Source organism: Mastomys coucha, unplaced genomic scaffold (genome assembly GCF_008632895.1).
Source record: "Mastomys coucha isolate ucsf_1 unplaced genomic scaffold, UCSF_Mcou_1 pScaffold5, whole genome shotgun sequence".
NCBI classification, from domain to species: Eukaryota; Metazoa; Chordata; class Mammalia; order Rodentia; family Muridae; genus Mastomys; species Mastomys coucha.
The window spans coordinates 79,936,663-79,951,350 of NW_022196911.1; the positions used below are offsets into that span (position 1 = coordinate 79,936,663).

The window sequence follows — 14,688 nt, forward strand, 5'->3', positions numbered from 1 at the left end:
CTTTCCTTGCATGTTAGTTATGTACCATATGTGTGCCTGAAGAGGCCAGAAGAGGGTGTCAGAACTGGATATGTTCAGTTTCTAGAGGACCTAGTGTCCCCCAGAATTGGAATTAGACTGTGTGAGCCACCCATATGTGCACTGGGACTTGAATTCAGGTCTTTGGGAAGAGTGGCCAATGCTGTTGAGCCATCTCTCCATCTCTCTTGTGTATGGACATGACTTGTAAAAAAAAACCCAGAGGCCTTGTATTCTTTTAGGGCTGTTATAACAAAATATAACACTACAGAAACAATATGGAATTCTTTACATTTTTTGGAGGCTAGAAGTCCATAATCAAAATGTCAACAGTGTTTTTTTGGTTTTTTGTTTGTTTGTTTGTTTGTTTTTTTGTTTTTTTTTTTTCCAGACAGGGTTTCTCTGTGTAGCCCTGGCTGTCCTGGAACTCACTCTGTAGACCAGGCTGGCCTCAAACTCAGAAATCTGCCTGCCTCTGCCTCCCAAGTGCTGGAATTAAAGGCATGTGCCACCATTGTCTAGTGCCACAGTGTTAATTTCCTTCTGAAAAATTTCTTCTAGGCTTATTAATCACTGTCTTCTCTGTCTTCAAAGGATCTTCTCTATCTGTATCCTAATATCCATTTGTTTAATTGCACCAGTCATATTTTACTAGGGTCTACCCTAAATTATCATGTTTCAATTTGATAATATCTTTATTTATTTATCTATTTATTTATTTATTTATTTATTTATTTATTCAATGTAAGTACACTGTAGCTGTCTTCACACACCCCAGAAGAGGGCATCAGATCTCATTACGGATAGTTGTGAGCCATCATGTGGTTGCTGGGATTTGAACTCAGGAACTTCAGAAGAGCAGTCAGTGCTCCTAATTGCTGAACCATCTCTCCAGCCCCCTTAATAATATCTTTAAAGACCTCCACCTGCACCCCCACATATCTTGAGGTACCTGTAGATTAGGACTTCAGCATTGGGTTTTGGAGCTGTAATTCAGCCCAGAAAAGACCTCTAGTTTTAGCTTGTAGAATGCACACTCATCCCCTTCTCTTCCACCTGTTAGTCTTGTATAGTATGTTTTCTCCACCCTTTGGCTTTTTTCTTCCACCTCTTACAGGCACACAGCTTGTGTGGCAAGGAGTCATGGAGACCAGCTCTACAAAGCCTAAAGTAGGATGGGCAGGTCTTGGCCTGTCCCAGACAGCACAGCACTCAGGAGTGGTTCCAGTTCCAGGAGTTACAGTCATAGCCCTTTGCCAGCTCTCTGCTCGGGTGTCTTAGCATTTGATAGCAGAATCTTTGTGAGTGGTCTTGGGCTATCCTAACTCATTCTTGGTTTCTCTTCTTGTAGCTTTTTGTTTTGTGTCTTTCTTCAATCTCCGTAGGCCAGGCTATGCACAAACTTGAAGGCCTAATTCTCCCACCTCTGCCATGTAAGTGTACTCTTGTAGCTCTTTCATTAGACCTTACCTTGGGTAGTTTGTTTTACTTTTTCTGACAATTTTTTTGTGTATGTGTGTTGACCTTTTCATACCCCAGTGTACATGTGAACTTGCCCAGTATTCTCCTTCTACTGTGTGGGCTGGGATAGTACTTAGGTTCTCAGGCTTGGTGGCAACCTCCTTTACCTGCTGAGCCAACTTACTGACCCTGCTAAGAGCTGGTCTGTTTGAATACCCCACTTGAGGGTGGAACCAGGGTCTTGCACACATGTGGCAAATGGTTCCACCCCATGGTCCTTGAGTTTTTGATGGTAAGCCCATTATTGTGGCATTCGTAAAGCTGACAAACAGCGACACAGTTAAGAATCTTCTGGAAAGAGACTTTAAAAGGTAAAAGAATAAGAGGCAACTTCAAGATTTTTAATTCTTTTTACTTGGTCCTTTCTTCATGCCAGCTTCAGAGAGCACTACTATGGAGAGGCAAAACTTCCCAGAGTATTCTTAGTCAGTAAGTCGAATGTCTTGTTAAACCAGAAAGTCTTGCTCAATTATCTTTTTTTTTTCTTTTTAAAGCTTTGAATTTCCTTTGTTCAGCTGGCATTTATCCCATTGACACAGTTACTGTTAAAATATAGGTCACTGTTTTGTAAAATCTGTGAATTCCCCAATTTGTTTCTAATCCTTATTGCTTCAAAAGTGAATGGGTAAATTCTTGGAGAAGCTGCCACATTATGGGAGTAAGGGATCCCACTGTTCCTGTTAACCAATCTTAATATCTTCCTGTCTTAGCTTCCACCCAAGAATTTGTTTCCTGGGGTGTGGCTTTCCACCCTTTTCACTTTTTGCCCTCTGGCACTGAACTACTCTTCTGGCCTTTTTTTTCTGCACCTTTCCTGGCCTTCACCACGGGCTTGTGTGAGAAGTTCTTAGGAAAAGAACTTGGGTGCTCCTCTGAATTCTTGCAATAGGTTAGAACTCACCCCATTCTTGTCGAACGGATTTCCTCTCAGTGTCACCTATGACCAACGATTGCATTGCGTTGGGAAGTCTTCCAATCACCATTAATCTATACATACTGCCATGAAAGTCTTACTGTGAAGTTTTACAGCTAGAGAATTTGTTGGCTTCATTCACCTCAAAAGGCTTGGAGCAACTCCAGTAAAGGATGTAAAGCAATCTAAGAAGTCAGGACTTCCTGGCACGCACTGTTGAGGGCTGCTGTCCTTTGTACTCTGCCTTACTCACCAAACTTTCTTTACTAACACTTCTCTTCAGAAATACTCCATGATCCAGCATCAGCAGCTCCTTTTGAGGCAGGCTGGGGAGCTAAGCAAAGGGTTTGGTGATGGATTAGTTGTATTGGCTAGCCTCCACTAATCTGAAGGCAGTGGACAGGCAGGACACGGACATCATTAGAGTGTCAGGATTAGCAATGGTACGGTTCATCCAGGGCCAGCACATCGCCGACCGCACCTCTTGGCTCCCCTGGCTTCCTTTCCCGCGCTACTCGCTAGCAGGTCCTTGAGGGGAGTTTCGAGAGGAACCATGGCTTCCACTCCGCTCTCCGCCGGGAGGTGGAGCCGTTGGGCTGGACCCAAACCCGCCCAGGCAGAAGGGGAACCCACCACGTCCCAGACCCGCCCGCCCTCGCACCGCTCGGCCCCGAATGGCAGAGCGGCGCTCGGACCATCGGCATCGCCTCACGTCGCCCCGCCCCGCGCCGCGCGCCCATTGGCTGACGCCGGCCCGAGCCCGCGCCTCGCCCCCTCCCCCTGGCGCTCAGACCGCGCGACTGCCCGGAGCGGGGTCGGAGGTGAACGGCCTGGAGTAACCCCGGACGCGCGCGGACCTAATGGGGCTGGGCGGCTGAGGTGGGCGGCCGGGCGGGGGCGGGCCGGGGGCGGGGCAGTCCGCCGAAGCCCCGCCCTCCTCGGCTCCGGTGCCGGGCCGGCCTGCGGAGCGCCTGTCAGCCATCGCCGAGCCGCCGGCGTCGCCTCCCTCCCAGCACACCTCCGCGCAGGGGCTCAGCGACCGTCGGTCCCTGCGTGCCGCCAGCCTGAGGTGAGGCGAGGGCCGCAGCGCAATCCGGAGCGGCCCGGGCCGCGGAGGGGCAGCCGGCAGGGGGCGGCCTCCCAGCCTCCGCCGGCACGCGGTGGGGCTCCATCCCATGCAGACCCCGGGCCAGGCAGCCGAGTCCTCTCCCCGGCTCCGTGGCCTCCAAGTCCCCTCGCTCGAGCTTCGCGTGGAGGGCTTCTGGGGTCCGGCGGCTTGCGGGCCGAGACCCCGGAACCTGGGAGGAGTACCGCCCAGGGCCCTTAGGGAGGAACCAGTGTGTTTGGCCGGTGCTTGCTGCCTACTTGCGGGTCTGATTCTTTGCGTCGGATCCTCGGCTCCGAGAGGGGAAGACCACGTGGGAGGCGGGTGTTGAGGGTTGGGTCTGGTTGCATGGAAAGTCTTGTTCCTCTCTTGCGGAGAGAGGTGTGGGGCGCAGAGGCGCGGGCTGCTGTGGCACTCACTGTGCCTTTGTATCGCGGGGAGATCCCGGGCCAGGCGGGCTGTCCCTTTGCCAGTTCCTGCTCGCAGGATTTAAGGGTTTCTATGAGGGACGTAAGTAGTAAAAGCGTGCTCACCAGTTCTTAACTCTCCCTTTGACGTTCGCCTTGCTAATTTAGGGCAGCTATGGGAGATAAGACCTAAGGAGGAGATAGGAAGCTAGAGTTCAGAGGAAAATGTGGAGATTCTGCCCACATCTGGGCCGATATGTATATAGTTTGGATTTGGGTATCCGGCAAGTGGACATTTCCATTAAGCTTTAAAAATCAGGGGCTTCACGTGGGCCTTGTGGGTTTTTAAAGAAGAATACGGGAGTATAACTGATCAGAGGAAATAATTCTAGATGGTTTTGCTAGGAGATTCAAGACAAATCAAAAGGCGGTAGGATTTCCTGATTCCATGTCTACATAAATTGTTTCAGAAACTTCCCAATGTGCAGAATAAATCCAATAACTTGGCCTTCACTCTCAGACGTTGTTCTCTCTTGACTTTTCTGTTTCATTTTTCTCTCTAATTCTACAGTTCAGGCTGGGAAGTATGCTTTTCCTTGGTTACATAGATTAGTTTCCTCTCTCTCAGCAGATAGGAAAACCCTAATTTGTCTGTTGCTTGGTAAATGGGAATGTCCTTGACATCTGTCTTGGGAAGCACTTGTTGGGAAAGCGTTGTTGTCTAACAGTAGGATTTTTTTTTTAAGCAGTGTAGGTAGTAGGTGCTTGCTTGCTGCAAAGTAGCAAGTTTCTTCCCACTTCTTTGGCTTCAGTTTATTTATTTATTTCTAAATACTATTTAAGCCTTAACAGAAGTATTGATGTGACCCCAGTGATAATTAGCAAAACCTGTGGATTTGAAAGATGTCAACAGGAAAATACTCATTTCTGGAGTTGCCTGGGCTTACTGGTGTTGTAGAGGTTTTGCTTGTGATTTACCAGAGAATAGAAATGCATCAAAGAAAAGATTAAGTCGTTTTCAAAATGGAAGGGAAAGTTGGGAAATAATGCATTTATACATCAGACCATGACTAGGTAATATCAAAGAACTGTCATTGTGAAAGCTAGCCTTGGAGAATTCTAAAGTGCTGTGAACAAATTCAGGTGGAGAGCACGTTTCAGTTAATAAGTAGCAAATTTTTACCTGTCACACAGATTGGTTTAACTGGTCTGAAGCTAGTTTTGGGTTTTTTTTGGAGGGTCTTCATATGTGTAGCCTTGAACTTGGAATTCTCCTGTCTCAGGGTTTCAAGTACAGGGATTGTAGGCGTGTGCTGACATAATGTGCTGTGTGTCCTCTCCCTGCCCCGCTTACCCCCTGAGATATGATTGCTCCTTGTATTGTATTGTCCTGGCTGTCCTAGAACTTTGTAGACCAGGTTGGCCTTGAACTCAGAGATCTGCCTGCCTCTGTCTTCCAAGTGCTGGGATTAAATGGTGCCCTACCACACCCAGCTTTTCCTTTACCCTTTTCCTTTTGTTTTGTTTATTTGGTTGTGTGTGTGTGTGTGTAAGGTCATGCAGGTGCTCCTCGGGTGCATGTGTGGAGGTCTGAGGACAACATTTGGGAATGGGTCTTCAGGTTTGAACTCAGGTTGTCAGGCTCCATAAGCGATTACCCCTCTAAAAAAAGAACCAAAAAACTTTTATCTATTTTTTGTGGGGAATGTAAGCATGCCTGCCGTGTGGAGGTCAGAAGACAGTCTGATATCTGTTTACTCTTATATCATGTGAGCCTTGGGGATTGAACGGAGGTCATCAGCTCAACACCTGTCCCCTTTACCGGCTCAGCTACCTTCTGGGATTACAGGTGTGTGCCACCATACTTGTTTTGTTTTTTACGTGTGTGTGTGTGTGTGTGTGTGTGTGTGTGTGTGTGTGTACTTTTGTGCAAGCTTACATGAGGTCAGAAGACAATTTATGAGAGTTGGTTCTCTCCTACCATGTGGGTTCCTGGCAAAAAGTGCCTTTTTGTGTTGAGCTGACTCCTTGGCCTTCAAATCTTTTGTATGCAATGCTGGGGATTGAACCAGGGCTTTGTGGATGCTAAGCAGGCACATCATCAACTTAGCATCCTCAGCCTCACTGTACCTTTCTTTAAAATAGGCATGTCTACCTACAACCCCCAGGCCACTTGAACCCCAGGATTTCTGTGATTAGGACCCAAGATATTTGTAGATGATGTCATTTTGGATTGTCAAAAAAAAATTAGATATCCCTGGTTTTTGTTTTAGTTTTGTTTTGTTTTTTTCAGTTTTAAGGTAACTAATACCTTAATTATTGGTTGAGGAGCCAACAATTAAAATCGTGCAGTAATACACTTAAATGTATTGTTTTTACTTGGGAAAGGCTAGGCTACTCTTTGAAGCAATTCAGAAAAACAGTTATTTTATCATTCTCTAACTTTTTTGGTTTTGTTTGTTTTGTTTCTCCATGTAGCTCTAGCTGTCCTAGAACTCTCTCTGTAGACCAGACTGACCCCAAATCCAGAGATACCTGACTGCCTCTGCCTCCTGAGTGCTGGGACTAAAGGCATGTGCTACCACCACCTGGGATTCTCTAACTTTTTTTTTTTTTGGTTTTTCAAGACAGGGTTTCTCTGTATAGTCATGGCTGTCCTGGAACTCACTCTGTAGACCAGGCTGGCCTCAAACTGGGGATTCTCTAACTTTTTAAAAACATCTATGTGTGTGGGCACAGGAGCGAGCAGAAGACGATTCTAGGGAGTTAGTTCTTTCATTTCCCTGTAGATTGAACTCAAGTTCCCACGCTTGAGCTTGAAGTCTGTTTGCTAGTTGAGCCATCTCATCACCTTTCACATGTTCTTAAAGATTAATAACTGTAGAAGCCACACATTGGGGGGCTAGAGAGATGGCTCAGCGGTTAGGAGCACTGGCTGCTCTCCTGAAGGTCCTGAGTTCAAATCCCAGCAACCACATGGTGGCTCACAACCATCCGTAATAAGATCTGACGCCCTCTTCTGGTGTGTTGGAAGACAGCTACAGTGTACTTACATATAATAATAAATAAATCTTAAAAAAAAAGTCACTGGGGGTTGAAATCGCATGACCATATATATAAATTATGAACAGATCATCTTAGAATCAGCCAGTATAAATAATTTTCTTTGACATGATAACATGACATTTGAAATTTTTGAATGAACTTGTTAAGTTTGAAAAATAGACCTAGATTTTGAGGAAGTTTTTCTTAAGATCTCATTTATGAATTATGGCCAATCTCCTAAGACAGAAATACACTCAAAAGTGAAGCTTTTCAATCTTTAGCCATTCATTGCTTTACATGTATGTGTATGTGTATATACACATATCTGGGGATAGTAAGGCTAATAGAAGCTTGATTAATTTGTTTTTAATTTTATTAGAGGTAATATATTAGTTCATGATGATGGATACTTGAGTTGTTTGTATTTTTTTTCTTTAGTATTTATTGATATTCCTGGGTCTGGCAGACAAGCTGTTTAGTTTCTTTGCTTCCATTTCACCTAAGTCAGTAGTTTATGGTGCACACTTTCAATCCGAGAGTGCAGGAGTTAGAGGCTGGTGGATCTCTTGAGTTTGACAATAGCCTGGACTACCAAGTGAGTTCCAGAGCAGCCAAGGTTACACAAAGAAACCCTGTCTTAATACTGCCCCCTTCCCCCCCAAAAGAAAAAGTATCTAAGGAAGTTTCTAGTCTAGTTTTCCACTTAATATGATTTTTTTTTTTCTCCTCCATAAAGGGTTTCCTGTGTAACCCTGGCTGTCCTGGAACTCTGTAGATCAGCCTGGTCTCAAACTCTTCCTGCCTCTGTCTTCCCAGAGTTGGGACTAAAGGTGTGGGCCACCACTGCTTGGCAGGGATATTTTTTCATTGGTTCTTCTCATTTAAAACTAGCAGTTTATATGTATTTCATCATCCGATCTAATGTTTCATAGGTCACCTAAGTTTTAGGATATTATTTATTTTTGCTTTTTGGTGCTAGAATTGAATTTAGATAGAGCCTCATGAGTTATATTCTCAATAGGTAGTTCTTATGTGTACCTTAAAACTTCTATGTAATTTTAGGGAGAGGTTTAACTCCGAAAGAATTAGGAATGTTGCCTTAAACTGTAAAATTTTTCTTGCTTTAGTTCTCCAATGCTAACATAGTGCTTCAACAGATCTAGAAGACTTGGGAACAACAATAAAAATCAGTGCATTTTAAAAATATTTATTTATCTATGCATGTGTGGAGGCCAGAAGAGGGTGTCTGATGTCTACTATCATTCTGTGCTTATGCCTTAGGAGGGTCTGGTCTATCCCTGAATCTGAGGTCCAGGCAGCCTGGTCTGGAAGCAGCCTGGGGCTTATCTAGGCAAGAGGTCATCCTTGCCTGGTAATCTTTGGAGCTGTGGTTGTAAATGTTTTCAAAGGCTCTTAGCTTGTTACATGGGTGTTGGGATCTCAACTCTGGTCCCTGTGATTGTGGAGCACGCACCCTTAACAAGTGGTCTGTCTCTCTTCCCCCAGCTAGTTGCCCGTCCCTCTTATCTGTCTGCGTGTCTTTATTTGTTGTTATTGTTGTTTGAGATAGGGTCTTCTGTAGCACAGTCTGGCCTCATACACGATATTTTTTTGTTTGTTTTTTGAGATAGGCTTTCTCTGTGGAGTCTTGGCTATCTTGGAACTCTGTAGACCTCTGCCTCCCAAGTGTTGGGATTAAAAGTGTGTGCTAGCAATATTTCTGTAAGAAAGTCTTTCAGTCCTTGAAACTCTGAGGTAATGGGGATACCCAGATCTCTAGATGCTGTACTATGAAATATTTCAGAGCTTTTTAAATTCAAATATGGAAATGCCTTAGGATACTATTTGAAATAAATACTTAGTTCATGTCTCCTAGTTTTTTAACCCTATAACAACCCATCACAGTCTGGTATTTATGCAGCATTATGTGATATTGGGAGGTGTGACTCTAAAGAGAATAATTTTTCCCATCCGCATCCACAAGATGACTTAAGAGTCAATTACACAGTAAAACATATAGTGCTAATATGTGAATAATATTTTGGTTATCTAAGTGCTCAAGATAAGGGGTCATAGCAGCTTGGATTAAAGGGAAAACTGTCTACTAAGCTTATCTTAAAGTCTTCAGGTCATGATGCATATGCAGGTTAAGTTCAAAATTTAAGTATAAAAGAATAAAGCTGTGCCTACCCTCCCATCTTTGTGTTATAGCTGCCTTCTTACCCACACCAGTAGCAAACCTTTTAATATCTTCTTTGTTTGTTTTGTTTTCTGAGACAGGGTTGCTCTATCTGATATCCACGTGCTTCTGCCTACCTAGTGTTGTCTGTCTGTCTGCGAGTCTTTATTTGTTATTGTTGTTTGAGATAGGCTTTTATGTATGAGATAGGATTAAAGGTCTATGCCTAATAGTTATGAGATATTTTACTATTTGTCCTTTGCGACATCTTACAAGGTGGCTTGCTACTCACTCAGGCTGACCTCCTGCCTCTAGTGTGGGGTTAGGGCTCCTGCTCCTGAGTTGGTTGTTTTCAGACCTGTTTTTTTTTAATCCAGTTTACTGATGGCCTCCAACTCACATTGTGTCCAGTATAGCCAAGGCTGCCTGTGAAGTCTGCTCCTTCTTTCTCTTCCTCCCAAGTACCGAGGTGACAGGTTTGTACCTCCATGCCTGGTTAGATAAGTTACATTTAAGGAATTATAAATTTTTTGTTTGTTTGAGATAAAGATATAACCTTGGCTGGCCCAGAACTCAGAGATTCACCTGCCTCTGGCTTCCAAGTGATGGGATTAAAGGTGTCTAAATGTTATAAATCTCTTAATTTACAGAGATTTATATTTATTATCCTTGGGGTCTGGAGTCACCAAGTCCTGAAATTATAGTAGGGACCACTCTTTACCTGGCAAGCCCCCTTCTCCCTCCCTCTGTTATACTGAATCTAGGACTCCACACACCCTAGACCAGCACTTGGCTACATTTCTAACTCCTTGCATATAGCTTAAAAAGTTCCGTGGTTCACAAAGTTGATTAAAATCCTACTGATTGCTACTTGAGTTTCTCTGGGCAGATATACTTGTGATTTATCTTTTTGTGTGGACAGCATGCTTGCCTGGTTACATCTTGATTTCTCACAAATAGTAAGCATTGCCTGTTGATATCTTACAATAGATTATAGTCTTACTTTTATCTGAAAGTTTATATTATGAATATGTAAATGCTGTACAGGATTTAGTCGTATCCTGTATAGTTATTACTTTGGAGGTAATAACGGTCTTTATTTCTGTTGTTAGCTTCCTGTGAGTTTACCATGTAATTACTCTTCACAAGTTTTCTCACTCTCTCAGGCCACTGATATGAGCCAGAGAGTCCATTAATTTTCATGTATAAAATCTTACTCAGACTCCTGGCTGACTGCAGCCTAAATTGCTTGCCTCTTGCATCTGGCACTTGATGGTTATCCTGGGCTCCCTCTTCACCATTACCCTAGGGATCTCTTTCCCGTCTTTTCTGCTGCTGGAGAATTCATGTCCCACATCTTCCACATGCTTGATTTATTTTCCCTCACTTGCAAGGGGAATTCTTTAGTGGCATCTTGAGAAAAAATACATGGGAGGAAAATATTTTTTTAACTTTTTATTTTAAAAATTTCAGCTTACAAAGAATAATGCAATAAATATCAATGTTCCCTTGATCTAGATTCATCAATTTTTAACATTTTGTCACATTTGCTTTACTGCTCTCTGTTATGTATGTATTATTTTTTTATGAGTCATTTCAAACTAAGCTGAAGAACCCATATATACTAATGCTTATTTCTTCTAATAATTAGGACATTTTCTGGTTCAAGTTCAATCACTTATTATGCTCCCCCTTATTTAACATGAATGTAAAAGTATGTTGTTTATATTTCCATTTTAGATTTCTTACTCATCTTAGTAATACTTTTTTTCTTTTTTCTTTTTTTTTCTTTTTATTGGAGATGGGGGCTATCCTGAAACTTAATACATAGACCAAGTTAGCCTCAAACTCATGGGAATCCATGCCTGCCTCTGCCTCCTGAGTACTGGGATTAAAGGTGTGCATCTCCAAGTCTGGGCTTTTGTAACAAGTGAGATAGTGTCTAACCATACTCAGGCTTTGAACTCACTGTAGTTCAGGGAAGGCCTTACATTAGTATTGTCTCGCCTCAGCTTCATGAGTAGCTGAGAATAAAAGCCTGCCACAGCTGGTCCACCAGCATTCTGATTTTTGATTATTTACACAAAGACACTTTTCCTCTCTGGAAGTTTATCGAATCTTCTCTTGTGTTCTTTTTGTGATAGGTACTATATGGACACACACTCTGTCTCCGTCCCTCTGTCTCTCTTCCTATCTGGGGATTGAACCCAGGGCTTCATGGATACTAGGCAAGGGCTCCACCATGGAGCTACACATACAGCTTATTAGTGGCCCTTCTTAATATAAAAGTCATGCCCTCTCATACTGGGAAGTTTTTAATTGAATTGTGTCATTGTTATTATTATTATTATTATTATTATTATTATTATTATTATTACTATTATTATTATTGCCCTTGATTTTGTTCTTTTAGGAGCTGTTTTTCATAATTGGGCCTTTTTAGTAGGCTCTTTAACTTGTTTTGTTTCTTATTGTTTATCTCCTTAACTTTTTCTGATTAATGAATATATTTCCATAGTTGTATCTTTTATCTTTTTGTAGTAAGCTTTTTTATTGCTGCGATTATATTTTTAACTTTAAGTTTTAAAAATATTCATGTATTTTGTCAGGGGTGTGATCCACAAATATGTTTTTACTGTTTTTTTTTTTTAATTTAAAAATTTTACTTATTACTTATTTCTTTTTGTTTTTAAGTTTTAGGGATTATTTCTGGGCCAGTGAGATGGCTCAGCAGTGGGCTAGGGAACTTGTTGGCCATGCCTGAGCGCTTGAGTTTCAACCCCAGGACCCAAGTGGTGGAAGGAGGAACGGACTCCCTCAGGTTGTCTTTTAACTTACACACGCACACTAGTATGTGGGCACAGACAAGTAAATGGACAAACTACAACAAGTAATACTCATTTTTTAATGTACGCTTAAATATGAGATTACTTACTTGAGCCCACAAAATTGAGATCAGCCTGCGTAACAATGAGATATTGTAGTAAAAAAAAAAGGAATTTTTTCCCTTTTTCCCTTTTTTAAAATTTTTTGCTTTTCTGAGACAGTCTTTTTGTGTAGTCAAGGTTAGCCCTAAACTTGATGTGAGCCTCCTATATATTTGTTAGTTTTGAATATTTCTTTAAAAAGTATACCATTTTACTGGGTGGTGGTGGCACACACCTTTAATCCCAGCACTTGGGAGGCAGAGGCAGGTAGATTTCAGAGTTTGAGGCCAGCCTGGTATATATAGTGAGTTTCAGGACAGCCAGGGCTACACAGAGAAACCCTGTCTCAAAAAACAAAAAACAAAAAAAACAAAAAAAAAAAGTATACCATTTGTGTTTTGCATGTATAATATTTTCTCTTAGATCCCTTAGGATAACAATGATAGCTCTTTAGAATTTGACTTTTTTAGATAGTAATTTTAGACTTAAAGAAAAGTTGATGGGAAAATTCCACAGAGATCTCTGCACACTTTTGAGCTTCACTCAGTACAGACATCTCACATGGCCACAGTACCTTTATCAAACCTAAGAAGTTAACATTAGAGATTGGGTGTACTTACTGACAGGACATTTGCCTAGCCTCTGGGGGCTCTGGGTTCTTCAGTCCCAACACACACACACACACACACACACACACACACACACACACACGCACACAAAAGAAGCAGTAGAAACTATCATTAGAGAGTATTGTTTACTGCAGACATTTTTCAGATTTTGCCCTTCTGCCCACACACAGTTTTCCTGTCAAGACACTGCGTCGCATTTGGTGGGTATGTACTTTCTTTGTGAAGGTTTTTAGCCATTCCCAGTGACTTTCGAGTTTGAAGCCTGATGAGCCACTTACATTATAGACTGTCCTTCAATTCGAATTGGTCTAGTATTTTCTCATGGATTGACTAGGGTTTTGTGACTGGAGGGAGTAACCACAGAAATGGAATTGAGCCCTTCTATCTTTTTATTTTATCCCCATAGTTGTATTTTGTTTTTCATACTCTTTGGTTATGTGTTTTTTGATTTTACAAGTAGTTATTTGTTCTTGATTCTTTCATTTGGGTACTTTTTCAGACATCTGGTAATACTTAATGCTTGTATTTTAGAAGGTAGATGGAAGAGGTGATGAGAGCTTGTGATAATTTGAGTGGGCCTTACTGACTGTTAGCTGCATGGAAGGACGATCTGGTGAGAAACTTAGGTACCTCAGTGTTGCTAGCTTAAGGTCCCTGCATTATCTAACACCTCTACCCTACCCCACCCCAGTGCTTCAGCTATTCAGATTCTACACAAGATCTTGTGAGACCTTTCTATGTTTACTTATGTATCCAGCTTTAGTATGGTCAGAGTTCCTTTTCCTCTTGTTGGTATTCTCTGGTCTAGAAACTGACCCTGTATGGAGAACTGGACCTGTAGCCTTTTATCAGGCTGGTAACTGGCCCCATGAGATTCTGGGAAATGGAATGACCAGAAGCTTCTGAAACAGAAGCTCAGCCAGGCCTTTCTTTACTTAGTTCTTTCATGTGCACAGGTGAAATGTTTTGGAGATTCTGTTGTGATTTTTGGCTTTGTGGGTTTACCCAGTTACTTAGTACTTTTTCTGCTTCCCCAGAAAACATCTGGCTGTTTGTAGACATTTAACCAAAAATTAAATTTCTTAATTTTTTATACATTTACTTAGTGTATTAATATCTGTGTTGGGGGTGCCAGGTGTGTGTGTGTGTGTGTGTGTGTGTGTGTGTGTGTGTGACAGATACAACACACACACACACACACACACACACACACACACACTACATATAGGGAGAGACAGAGAGGGAGAGAAAGGGAGAGAGTGGGGAGAGATTGAGCTTACATATATGGAAATCAACTTTAGGAGTCCTTTTACCATGTGGAACTCAGATCTTCAGACTTGGTGGCAAGTACATTTTACTGAGCCATCTTTTCCTACCAACAACTAAGTCCTATTTTTTTCCTTTTTTCTTTTTTAAATATTAGTTATTTTATTGGAGTTTGTGTGTGTGCAAGCCATAGCACCCGTGGAGGTCAGAGGACAACTTGCTATGTGGATTCTAGGATTTAATTCAGATTGCCAGACTTTGTATATGTCATCCCTTTTATGTCTTAGAAAAAGTCTCATGTGGCCCAAAGCTGGTTGGGAATTGACCATCCTTCTACCTCAGACTTCCAGACACTAGTATTATCAACTGAATTTAAAATTAAGATATCTAGGGTAGGGCCAATATTATCAAAGCATGTTGTATGAAACTCCCAAGAGAACCAGTTTTTTAAAATCTGGGGCTGGAAAGATGGCTCATCGGTTAATAGCACTGGCTGCTCTTTCAATTGACCCTGGTTCTATTTCTAGCACCCACATGGTAGCTCATATCCTTTTGCGACTCCAGTTCTAGGGAATCCAATGCCCTCTTCTGGCCTCCATGGGTACCAAGCAGAAAAGCAGGTAAAATACTCAGACACATAAAGATAAAAGTAATTGAGATACCTGTCTCCTCCAATTG

At 42.3% G+C, this 14,688-nt stretch overlaps 1 protein-coding gene and 1 long non-coding RNA gene across 6 annotated transcripts in view; one reads left to right on the forward strand and one right to left on the reverse strand.

The window, feature by feature from the left end:
* The window catches only part of Acaca (acetyl-CoA carboxylase alpha), a 268,630-nt gene that overhangs the window by 47,723 nt on the left and 206,219 nt on the right, over positions 1-14,688 (forward strand). For 2 of the 5 annotated variants that reach the window (XM_031350928.1, XM_031350929.1), the window contains exon 1: positions 3,260-3,521. The exons of the other annotated variants lie outside the window; for them this stretch is intronic. The gene's annotated coding sequence lies outside the window, so the exon portion shown is untranslated. Of the gene's footprint in view, positions 1-3,259; positions 3,522-14,688 lie in introns of those variants that run through there. 5 annotated transcript variants of the gene reach the window in all.
* LOC116076890 overlaps positions 10,226-14,688 on the reverse strand; it is a 17,131-nt gene continuing 12,668 nt past the window's right edge. Inside the window, exon 2 of the long non-coding RNA XR_004113121.1 lies at positions 10,226-10,601. This is a non-coding gene — a long non-coding RNA (uncharacterized LOC116076890). The remainder of the gene's footprint in view (positions 10,602-14,688) is intronic.